This window comes from Lissotriton vulgaris, chromosome 2_1, assembly GCF_964263255.1.
Source record: "Lissotriton vulgaris chromosome 2_1, aLisVul1.2, whole genome shotgun sequence".
Lineage (NCBI taxonomy): Eukaryota > Metazoa > Chordata > Amphibia > Caudata > Salamandridae > Lissotriton > Lissotriton vulgaris.
In genome coordinates this window covers 852,325,268-852,337,321 of record NC_141687.1, presented here as the reverse complement: position 1 = coordinate 852,337,321, position 12,054 = coordinate 852,325,268, and the positions used below count along the sequence as shown (strand labels likewise).

General features: G+C 49.5%; 1 protein-coding gene and 1 long non-coding RNA gene across 2 annotated transcripts in view; one reads left to right on the top strand and one right to left on the bottom strand.

Moving 5' to 3' along the window:
* LOC147731290 (uncharacterized) overlaps positions 1–12,054 on the top strand; it is a 201,067-nt gene that overhangs the window by 29,387 nt on the left and 159,626 nt on the right. The window lies entirely within an intron of this gene.
* The window catches only part of PRLH (prolactin releasing hormone), a 75,983-nt gene that overhangs the window by 2,535 nt on the left and 61,394 nt on the right, over positions 1–12,054 (bottom strand). The gene's annotated exons all lie outside the window — the stretch shown is intronic.

Sequence of the window (12,054 nt, the reverse complement as noted above, 5' to 3'; positions counted from 1 at the left end):
TGCCGGTGCTTTCCGGTGCTTGGCACCGGCACTTATTTCTCAGGGCCGGGTCTACCCTTCACATGGGTCTTACCGGTGAATGCCGTAAAATAGTTCAAATTCGATGCTGCATACCTTGCACATTCCGCCTCTCTGGAGAGGCTCTGTCCGAGAGCACACACGGAGCAGCAGTGCCCAGCAGAAGCACAGTTAGTCAACAGTTAAAAATCTGCTTTAAGACGCAGTGCTTCGCTACAAATGTTACAAAGAATCTGCCCAGCAGTCGTTGCGTTAAACGCTGTGGCGGTGTGTGGGGGATGGTCCGATTCCGATCGGCTGTGACCTAATGTTGAGTGGAACAAGAAGGAAGTGAGGTGGAAGAGGCGCGGGGCCGAGGACTCGATTGGACTTGTCAGTCCGTGTGGCAACCCTCTCAGCATAGAATGAGACTGAGTGAACTGCTGCCTGTGCACTGCACAGCAGGAAGGCAATACATTAATAGCACCAGCAATGGACAGGCGGGATGGCACAGCATGGACGACGGCCTCACCGCCACAGTGACTCTCACTCAGGTTGGGTCATGGCCACACCACGGAATCATCACAGCATCGGGCGCTGCGGGGAGACTGCCAGCAGTGCTGCACAGCAGTGCGCCTGCAACCCCATGCGGTGCTGCGGCTCATTGAGGCCGCCGCTGGTGCTCGCACCGCTATCTGTTGTGCAGCCTGTAATGAAGTATCTTTTCTTCCCCCAATAACTCTCGGAGTCGGGTATCAGCGTTACTCTCTTTATTAAGTCGTAACATACAAGGAGCGCATAGCATGTCCTTCGCCCAGCCTGCTCGCGCTCTAATGCCGCGCTACGCACTCATGCCGTACTACGCGCCTCGCGCCCCTACGTTGCCATACGTCACGTAGCCACGTGACGTACCACGTTAGCGCACTCACTACATATCTCCCCTTTTTCCAACAACTATATGTACAAGTCCTGGCTCATGTCATAGTCTCTGAACCTCGCTGGTGGGACCACCGCCCTGCCCCTTCTCGTCAGTCTTACCGGGGATGGGGCGGTTGTTGCTGCTTCTCCTTGACCACCACCTAGCGCAGCTGCGCTGGTCTCTCTCTGATCTCTGTCCTCTTCAGTCTGCTGCTCCCCACTCGCCTCTTGATCTTCTTGCCTTCTCTCGCCAATGTCTAGATCCTCTCCCCCATACTCACAGGGGTTATCATTGCTGTTCTCTCCTCCTTCATTTCCGTTGCCTCTCCAGCGGAGTATTTTGTTGCACCTGGCCATGCGGTCCTGTGACCACACATTGCCGTCACTTAGCAAGGCCGCCCTGCCCTTAACTTCTACTACTTGCAGGGGCTTGCTGTATTTACTTTCCCCTTTTTTCTGCAATGTGGCCAGCCTTACTCTCACCCATTCTCCTTTCTCCAAAGCTGTGTCCTTCACATTCCTTCGTGCATCATAATGTTTAGTGTACACCGCTTGTGCTCTCTCCAGGTTGGCTTGCACCACTGCCGGTGACCACTCACTCTTAATTACTCTTTCTTTCCATATTCTGTTGTCCTGAGTGAAAGGCTCCCGGCCTCTAAGGATCTGGAAGGGACTGTAACCAGTGTTCGTGGGCGTTATCCGGTACGCCCACACCATGTGCCAGATCTCTGCTTCCCAGTCTTTGTTGTCTGATATCGCCGCTTGTATCGAGCCCATCACCACTCTATTAAAACGCTCCACCAAGCCATTGCCCGCAGGATGATATATGGACGTGTGTTTTGCCACAATTCCGTTTCTCTGCATGAACTGAGACCATTTCTCAGACCGGAACTGAGGTCCATTGTCGCTGAGGACACACTTGGGGATGCCCTCTCTCACGAATGTCTCTGCCATGAAACTCACTATCATTTCCGTGTCCATGGTTTCCTCGATCTTCAATTCCGGCCATTTGGAATAACGATCCATCATTACACATATGTACTTCTGTATTCCTTGTGCGTTTAGCACCGGACCTAGTATGTCTATGGATAGTTCCTCCCACGGATTTTGTGGAGGATCTATTTTTCCCAGGGCAGGGCGTAATGGTTTCAGTGTCTTGTCTGCGCCCTGGCACCTTGGACATTCTCGAACGTGTCTTTCTGCCCTTAGGTCCATTCCGGGCCACCAATAATTCTGCTTGGCTCTTAGCTTCAACTTCCCCGCACCCAGGTGGCCTTCGTGTAACATGTCCATTAATCGAGCGATCATTTTTTCCGGAGGTATGACTCTCTCCCCTCTGTAAACAAATACACCCTGGTCATCCATAGATAGTTCCTCTCTCACTTCGAAGTAGGGGACGAGGCTTCGCCCCGTCTTGCTTTTGTCCGGCCACCCCCGTACAATGTGTGCCTTCACTTCTTCTAGGACGGGGTCCTCTTCGTAGGCCAACTTCCATTCTTGCTTGCTTATGGACGATTCTAGATCTTCGGTGAGTGCAACCCACTCTTCCGCCGTCTCACCGCCGTCTACGTCGGTTTCCATAGCTGCCGCCCGGCTCAGGTAGTCCGCCACCTTGTTCTTATTCCCGGGGATGTGCTCCACATCATATCGGAATTCCATCAATTTGAGCGACATTTTCGAGATCCTCGGCGTTGCATCTGCGTGTCCGCTGGATGTGAGTACCTTGAGCAAGGGCTTGTGGTCGGTCCTCAACCGGAACCTGGTGCCCCACAGGAACTGCCGAAACCGGGACATGGCCCACACCACAGCTAACATTTCTTTTTCGATCACACTGTACTTTTTTTCAGTGTCATTAAGGGTGCGGGATGCAAAGCATATTGTTTCCACTCTCCCCTGGCCGCGATCCTGCATGAGAACTGCGCCCAGTCCTTTATCACTGGCATCCGTTGTGAGTATCGTGCTGCCTTGGGGGTCAAACCCCTGTAGAGGGATCGCCCCTGCTACTTCTCTTTTTATGCCCTCAAATTCCTGCTGGGCTTCCTCTGACCACCGGAATTCACTGTTCTCTCTGGTCAGTAACCTCATGTGATGAGTCTTCGAAGCGAAATGTTCTATGAACTTCCCATAATATTCTGCCATGCCCAGGAACGACCTGACCTCTTCTTTGTTGGTCGGTGAGGGTGCGTCGCAGATTGCCTTCACATTTTCCCTCTTGGGGGTCACTCCTCGTGCACTTATCTCGTGGCCCAAGTACGTCACCTTTTCCATTCCTATGCGGCACTTAGCCCACTCTGCCGTGAGGCCCTTCCTTTCCAGGATACTCAGTACCGCGTCTAGTTTCTTGTCATGGTCGGCTTTGTCGCGACCCATCACCAATATGTCATCTTGGAAGTATTGGACTCCCCGGACGTCCTGGAACAACTGGTGCATTAGTTTTTGGAACACCGCAGCCGCCGAGGCTAGCCCGAACGGCATGCGGCGGAATCGATAGCAACCGAAGGGAGTTATGAATGATGTCAAACTGCGACTCTCCGGGTGTAGTGCGATCTGATGGTACGCCGATGTTAAGTCTATGGTGGAGTACCACTGAATGCCCCTTGTGCTGGCCAGCATTTCTTCTATCCGGGGGAGGGGGAACTTCTCTACCACAATATTTTTGTTCAACTCGCGCAGGTCTACGCATAGACGGACCTTGCCGTTGGGTTTCTTCACCACCACCAACGGCGCCAGCCATTCGGCACAGGTGATCGGTTCGATGATTCCCCTCTTCTCTAGCTGCCGTAGCTCCTCCTTCACGTCTTCCCTCACTGCCAATGGAATGTTCCTCACCTTGTGGGCCACCGGCACTGCTCCTTCTCTCAGTATGATCTTGTGTGCGAATTTGTCGAGCCTTCCTACTGATCCGCCAAAGACCGTTGGGAACCCCTTCATCCACCTGTTCGTGTCCATCTCTTCTTCCGGCTCCGTCATCAATATCTGCTCCTTGCCACCTGGGTCCAGTTTGATCCCCAGGTCTCCTTGGTCGAGCCACCCCAGGACCGAAGGGCCTTTCTCGGAAACGTATAGTTTACACCTGGCCGCCCTGCCCCTGAATTCGAAGTTCAGTTTTCTGCACCCGGCCATGGGGATTCGATCTCCGTTATACGTGACGGGGCGTATGTCCAGCTTATCCAGCCCGGGGCCCAGTTGCGGAGCAAACTTCTCCTCCCATACTTTTCTTGGAATTATGGTGTAGGGTGACCCCGTGTCTGCCACCACTTGGACTTCCACACCCCCTATCTTCATGTCCATGATCGGCTTCATCGTCCTCTTTCCGTCGGTGCCTCGGCCTTGGTTGTTCACGCTCAGAATTTCATCGTAAATGCAGAGGACAGTGACCACCTCCTCTTCGGTCACCTCGTTTGGCTCCTCCGCTTCCTGGTCCACGTACTTGACTTGACGTTTTTGGAGGCCTTCTTCCTGCACACTTTTTCGTAATGGCCGACGATTCCACAAAACATGCATTTGGCGCGAAGCGCAGGGCACTTCCGGTCGTGCGCCTCGTGCGTCCAACTGCCGCACCTGTAGCAAGGTCGTTTATTACTTCCGGCTGGTTTGCCGGCGTGGCCTAGGCTGTTTTGCCATCTGCTCGGGCCCTTATCTGGCTGTTTCCGCGCCTGGTGATCCTTGTGAGTTTCTTCGTTGTCCACTTTGTTCACCACCCCGCTGGGCGCGTTCTCCTTCTTCGTGGCCGCTGCACACCTTCGCGCCAGTTCGGCTCTCTTGACTATCACTAGGACGTCCTTGAGCGAGGTGTCTCATGCAGCCCATAGCTTGTCCTGTACGTTCGTGCACGTGGTGTGCATCACCACTTGGCCTTTTATGAATTCGCTTTCCCAGTTTGCGTACTTGCATGGGGCCGCCAGTTTCCTTAACGCCGCCACATACTCTTCCACTGTTTCCCCGGGTAGTTGTTTCCTTTGTTGGAAGTTAAACCTGTCCACTGAGACGCATACTGAGGGTTTAAAGTGTTCCTCCAGGTCTTCCATTGCGTGAGCATACACGTCGTCGTCCTCCGTCTCTCTCTTCTTAGGTACCAAGCTTTTGTAGATCCTCAGGCCTTCTGGGCCTAGGTTTAGCAGCAGTATGCGCTTCTTTCTCGGCGGTTTGAACTTCTCCTCACTTTCATCTTCCAGCACTTCTATGAAATTATCTATGTACTCCTTCCAGTCCTCCCATTTCATGAGTGGCTCTCCTGGCCTGGGAAGGAACTGGACTGGCGCTATCGCATAACCTGCTTGTGTGGCCATCTTTTCGCCCCTGGATGTGGGCAGCGTACCTTCCAGGCTTCTCGGGCTCCCCGGTGCACTGTCTCGTTCCTCCTTGTTGAGTGAGGGTGGAGGGCTGCTCCTTTCAGCCCTTTCCTGTTCAGGTGGGGTAGCCAGTGCGGTTGCCTGCCCGCCTCGACCGTGGCTGGTCTCCTGCTTCGGGTGTGCGTGGCGGTTCTCCGCCCTCTTGATCACCGTGCGCCCACAGTGCTCGGCTCCTCGTGCTGTTGGCTGCGTCGCGCTCCTTGTGGTGCCCGGTCGGGGTGTGGTCACTGTGCGTTCCCTCGGGCCTTCTTCGCTCCCTCAGAGACTCCGCTCCGTTCCGCCGTTCTCCGCGTAGTCTGCGTGGTGGGGGTCGTGGGTCGTTATCCCACCCTCGTCGCCACTGTAATGAAGTATCTTTTCTTCCCCCAATAACTCTCGGAGTCGGGTATCAGCGTTACTCTCTTTATTAAGTCGTAACATACAAGGAGCGCATAGCATGTCCTTCGCCCAGCCTGCTCGCGCTCTAATGCCGCGCTACGCACTCATGCCGCACTACGCGCCTCGCGCCCCTACGTTGCCATACGTAGCCACGTGACGTACCACGTTAGCGCACTCACTACACAGCCATTTGGTGTCTAGTCTGTAGCCTCTCATCCAGTAATGCCGCTCGAGTCCGGACCAGGCCCAGCTGCTGAAGAGAGCTTGGTGTCTGCAGAGCCTCATGAGGCTGGCCCGCAGCGCGGATCGCTCTCTGCTTCAGTTTCAGGTATTTTATTCAAATATAGTTAATTATTTTAATCCGTCATCATGTCGCTGTTGACTGACTCTGAGCCTGCTCCAACTCCTGCAGACTGCTCAGGTGAGGCTGCGCTTGGGACGGTGCCGCCACGGGCTTAGGGAGGGATGAGGAAGAGATCACTGCAATCAGCACTACAGTTTGTGTAATTTGAAAGGACAGGCCACGCAATTGAGAGCTTTGACAGTACACTCATTTCCAGAGCTCATGTGTCCCTTTAAAAATTGTTTGTAAGCGCTGACAGTGACTGTGCTTTATTTGACCCGTGCTGCCCTGCCCTCTATCGTACCCGGGGTCGAAAAGGTCACTTGTTTGTGTGCTAATTAAGTGGCTGAAGTCTGTGCAGAGCGTCATTTATTCTACTAAAAAATCGAGAAGAGGGTCTACTTCTACAACCAAGTCTTTGCTCAGCTTGCATAGACGGTTAATTCCTACCAGGTGTACCTTACCACAGAGTCTGCTGTAGTAGGAATAACATCTCCGTTTTGCAAGAAACACGACTGTCTGTCCTGTTTAATTTTCATTGATAGGACATTAACTGTGTTACGTTATTCTCTTTTTCTGTGCTATGCAGACATAATTTCATTGCATATTACAAGAAAGCAACCCTCTGAAGTATTCTATATTGCATTGATATGTACACATTGATTAATTCTCTTAAATTAATTTTACATTCCACAGAAATAGGTTAAAACATGCTCTTAGCTGAAATGTACACAGCATACGTAAAAAGCTGTGCTGCGCTCAGAAATATATTTAGTATATCAAGGACAAGTGAACTGCAACAGTCTTTGTAGTTTACTTATTCTAATGCTGCTTTTAGTGATTCCTGACTCGCATGTAAATACTGCGTTCCTAAAATTAAAAATTGCACATAACAAGAGACATGCAGTACATACATCACTGCAGCTGTGTTTGTGTGGGAAGGGCTTTGCCTGCACCCAATCCTCTTTATACCAGGGTCGTCATATTAGCTTTTTTCCCTAAGAAGACTACTGTGTGGTGATATACCACTTTCTCTATGCTGCTTCTTGTGGGTCTTGGTATGTTTTAAGGCCTTTACTGGGTAACATAACTTTTCTGTTAATTCTGATGCCTAAGGGAATTAGAGGACTCCATTTTTATATTCATTTATAAAGTTTTATATAGCGCAAATATGACCCACGGAGGTATCAGAGCACTATGCAATTGTTGAACATTAGATTGTTGAGGTAGTATACATAGATTCGGAATTCGCCATTCAGTACAAAAGAGATAGGAGTATATGGGTGGCATAGGGGGATTTTTTGCTAGTTCAAATGATGCGAGCCAGGACTGCAATTCCCAGAATGTAGTAGATTTGTTGTTGAATGAAAACCTACAACAGGAGCAAGGCATCCTTGTAACATGGGGTTATATAGTTACCGTACTAATGTCTATCACTGGATTCCCGTTTTCTCATCTCTAACTAGATTATGGGATCTCTTCTCTATATACATGATGGGTAGTAGGGCATGGATCTGTCAATCTGCAGTCACAGAAGCAGTGCTTATTGATACATAGAACTGTCAGAAGCGGCTGGAACCCTCCCCCTCATTTCTCCCGTCAGTAATGTGCCGGTCGGCCCGGATCCAACAGCAACTACTTTACTTTCAGCACTGATCTGCAGCATCACTGTCAACAGAGTCTTTAACTTTGTGACAGGCTGCCTGCGGCTGGTGTAATCTGGTGCCTGCTGCAGGGCTGGGCACGTAGGCACCTCTCGCCAAATGGGGTGGACTGCTCAGCTCGGGTTAATGGTTTTTATTAGGGTTGAGGCTGCTATACTAGTCTTGAAATAATAACAGGCAGCCTGTCTGTGACCTATGTGTGCCTCAGCCTCACTCTCCAGTGTAATTTCTAATATTTATATTGCTCGCAAGAAAGTGTCACTCATAATCGTTGAATTGTCACTTCTAATTACATTGAAATTATGAAAATGTCACACATGGCAATCAAGAACCGTGGCAGCTATATGCTCCTGCATAAGGCTGATGATGGAATATCGTTCTCCCCGGTTGTAATCTAGTTCCTCCTGCTTTAAAAGCTGCATAGTCCCCAAGGCAGACTCAGCCTTCTGGAACAGGCACCTTCCCCCACTCTCTGACTTCCGCCCACCTCTCCCCTTCCTGCCCCTGACAGGAAACATCCTTTACAACGCGCAACCTTTATGACGCAGCCTTTACAACGCAAGTCGTTAGTACGACTTGCGCTGGAGGGCGCCCTTACTTAAAGGAATGGTTTGATTTTCTATTCCAACACCTTCCCTACTGTTACATGGGCTGGAGTTGGAATAGAAAATTAAATTAATCCACAATCCAGCGCCCTCCAACGCAAGTCGTTGTAAGAACTTGCTTTGTAATGGCTGCGTCGTAAAGTACCGCGATCAAAATGATTGCGTTGTACTGACGTACATCCCATCTGACATCACTCTAATAGTGACAAAAGGCAGTATTTTCTTTTCTAGATGGAGCAGCATATACCGTAATAATATTTGGAAATAAATAATACAGTGGCTCCCGACCTGCTCCTCCCGAAACTTATTTTTTCCATAAATTAAGCACTGGGGTGGAGCAACTAGAGTAAGTGGGTGGAGCCATTGGTTGAAGTGGGTGGAGCCAAGGGAAGTGGGGGTGGCCTCCTAGAAGTGTTTGAGCACCTGCACTTCATATTTTACAAATTAAGCACTGCCTTGCTCCATGCTTCTAGGAAGCCTGCATTACAGGCAGGATTGTTTTTGTGCAAGAAGAAACACCTTCCTGCACAAAATCAATACTTAGAGGCATTTTTCTCTTTCTAGGTGTGCTGTAGAATAAGAAAATAAGAAGGACAAATAAGCAACTACTGCTGTCAGATACCCCATAAGGGTAGGATAGGTTACAAATTAAACAGGAGGAATACAGGGATATATAGCTGAGAAGAAAGCCAGAGCATATCACCGTGCCACCTTACATCGACTCTATAAAGTGGGTGACAGGGCAGGCAGGTTGCTGCTATGGCTTGATAGAAGAGAACAAGCTTCTAGATGGGTGTTTGAAATCACTTTAGGAATGGGGGGACAAATTAGAGACCGACAGGGAATAGCGGACGCCTTTGCAGGGCATTGAAAACCGGTAAAGCGCTGGGCCCCAACGGCCTGCCGATTGAATTATGTAAGTAACAGCTTCCACAACGGCTCTGTATCTATTACGGATATTTCAAGAAACTGTCAAAGCGGGGACGCTGCCAAATAGTCAAAGACTGGCCAATATTATTAAAATCCATAAAGATGACAACCCACCAGATGATTGCGCGTCATACAGACAGATATCTCTGCTTAATGTAGAGCTGAAGATTTTAGCTAAAGTTCTGGCCACTCTCCTGGATCCGATGACGCATAAATTGATTCACTCTTGACCAATTAGGATTCATGCCGGGTAGAAATATCGCACTCAGCCTAAGGCTCCTCTCTAAGGAGTGTTGGGAAGAGCCGAGAGCATTTGGGAAGAGGCCGTTGTAATGTCACTGGATGCTAGGAAGACGTTTAATATGATAGAATGGCCCTTTTTATTCGCAGTCCTAGAGAGATTGGGTTTTGGGGACATATTTTTGACATGGGTCAGGGTCCTGTACGCCAAACCCCTGGCGCAGGTGATGGTGTACGGGAGACAATCAACGGTTTTTAAACTTCACAGTGGAACTACGCAGGGTTGCCCTTTGTCCCTGTTGATATTTGCCCTGGTATTGGAACCTCTGGAGGCTTGGATACGAAGCGACCCTATTATCAGAGGACTTAAATAGACAGCAGATGGGGAAGATAGAATCTCCCTCTGCGCAGATATTCTCCTCTATTTGGGCAATCCTTACACTTCCATACACGCTTCACTATTCACCTTATACCAAAAACACTCAGTGTACACTATGAACTGGGATAAATCGTTGATATACATTCTATGGGGTGCCTGGCTGTGCCTCCCCAGAACCTGTACAGTTTGTGTGGTGACAGAAGTATTTAAATACCTGGGAATCTATGTAACCGTAGACCCAACAGTGTTCTACAATCGCAATTTAGACACCCCCCCCTCCCACTACGCCGCCTACAGGAGGATGTGTGGCATTGGAGGACATTACCCCTGTCATTATTAGGCAAGGCTGCCCTATAGAAAATAATGACACTTCCCCAATTTGTATAAATACACCATACCTGGTCCCTCCTGGGTACTTTAAAGCAGTTGAAGCAGAGATACAGGCACTTCTCTGGGATGAAGGAACTCCACGGTTAGCATTAAACAAATTGACCAGCAGTCAGTATGATGGAGGGATTGCGCTTCCAGTGTAACAATACTTCTACTGTGCAGCACAACTCATGGTAATTTTAACCGTTGGGTACATGTAGCCCAAGACAAGACAGCCAATAGTATGGCTAGGCATAACATGAGACCCTGGGCTACCTTAAGGCCATTTATGGTGGGAAACAGGCGGCATCACGGATCACCCCAACATCTACGACGGTCAAAATATGGCACCTGGCGTCAACAGCACTGGGGAGGAAAGATAAGGTAACTCTAGCCACGCCACTATGGGACTCGAGCAGCCTGGGACCATTGAGGGGCCAACGAGGCTTTAACAAGTAGGATCTGATTGGTCTCTCCCCAGTTGCCGACCTATAGGTGGGGGGAAGATTGGCTCCCACTGAGACCTGCCGATACCTCCAGATATGGCATGCACTGCAACGAGCCATCCCAAGGGGCACAGATCTCCCAACCTCTTTCTCAGATGGTTTCCTAGTTGACTATTTAGATGAAAAGGCAATTTCATTAACATACTGGGAAATATTAAATAATTTCCCTGGAACACCAGAGAAAATGCGTACCAAATGAGAGGAGGACATAGGGAAGTTGGATGACGAGGAGTGGCTAGAGGCACTCTCGTCTATACTGTTCCGCTTTAGGCTGATCCAACTGAAACTACTCCATAGGACATATTATACATTCACCACATTAGTAACAAGCATTTGCAATGCAATACGTCTCGCATTTGCAACATTTAAAGTTGTTGATATTGTAAATGGCAATGTTTTTTCATGGTCTGCTCTGTTGTGCACCCTCAGACCCCAGTTAAATAAACATGTACATGTCCGAAAGGGTGTGTGTGTGGGGGGGCGGGGAGGAGGTAGAGAACTGGTGAATGATTTGTAATTGCTGCCCGTGGCCGGTGCAAAGTTAGGGCCATTGTAGGCATCTGCCTTATGGCGCTATCATAAACTCACCAGATGGATACTAATGTCCGTGTTGCAAAATTAGAAGGAGTGCCCAAACAGCAAAATATCGTTTAGCATGGGACTCCGATAACCCTAGAACAGGAGCGGTTTCTGTGCATGGTCGGCGGTGCACAGCTGATTGGTTAGAACGTCGCAGCACAAACAATGCAGTTGACAGTTCAGAGCACTGTGTTTTTTGGCGTCGTAGATTACTGTAGGAGCTCTGTCCCCGGCTTAATTTGATTTCTTTTGATTCTGCTCTGAAAACAGATTAATTGAGCCAACAGTCCCATAATGACTTCTCACCACTGCGTTAGACAATTCAACTGTATGTACTAGTGTTTTGAGACCACCTCTTAACCAATTTAGTCCTGGTGCATAGCATAGTAGGAGGTGAAGAATTATAGCCTGACCCTGCGGCAAATACAACTCGGATAACAGCACCCGGTTACACTCCTGCTCAGAACTTCACAGTAGCGTTTGATTACAATGCACGTGCAGGTGGGAGACATGCATGCTTGCTGCCTACTTCCTTTACACGCGAGTTTAGATAGCCACGTTTGTACACAGCAGCCTAATCCGCCCGCCCTCCCCCCCCAACCTGGGCGCACTGTCCTGAACAGTTAAAGTTTCAGAGGAGTGTACAAGAAATATTACATGACACGCTATCCGAGGCAGAAAGTTTACAACAACTACCCCTAAGTAGGAGGGTGGAGTAATGAGGCCGCAACATGTATATTGTGATCTGGCTTCCAGGCACAAGCTGTATCTTACAGCCACACTTGTTGAGGGGT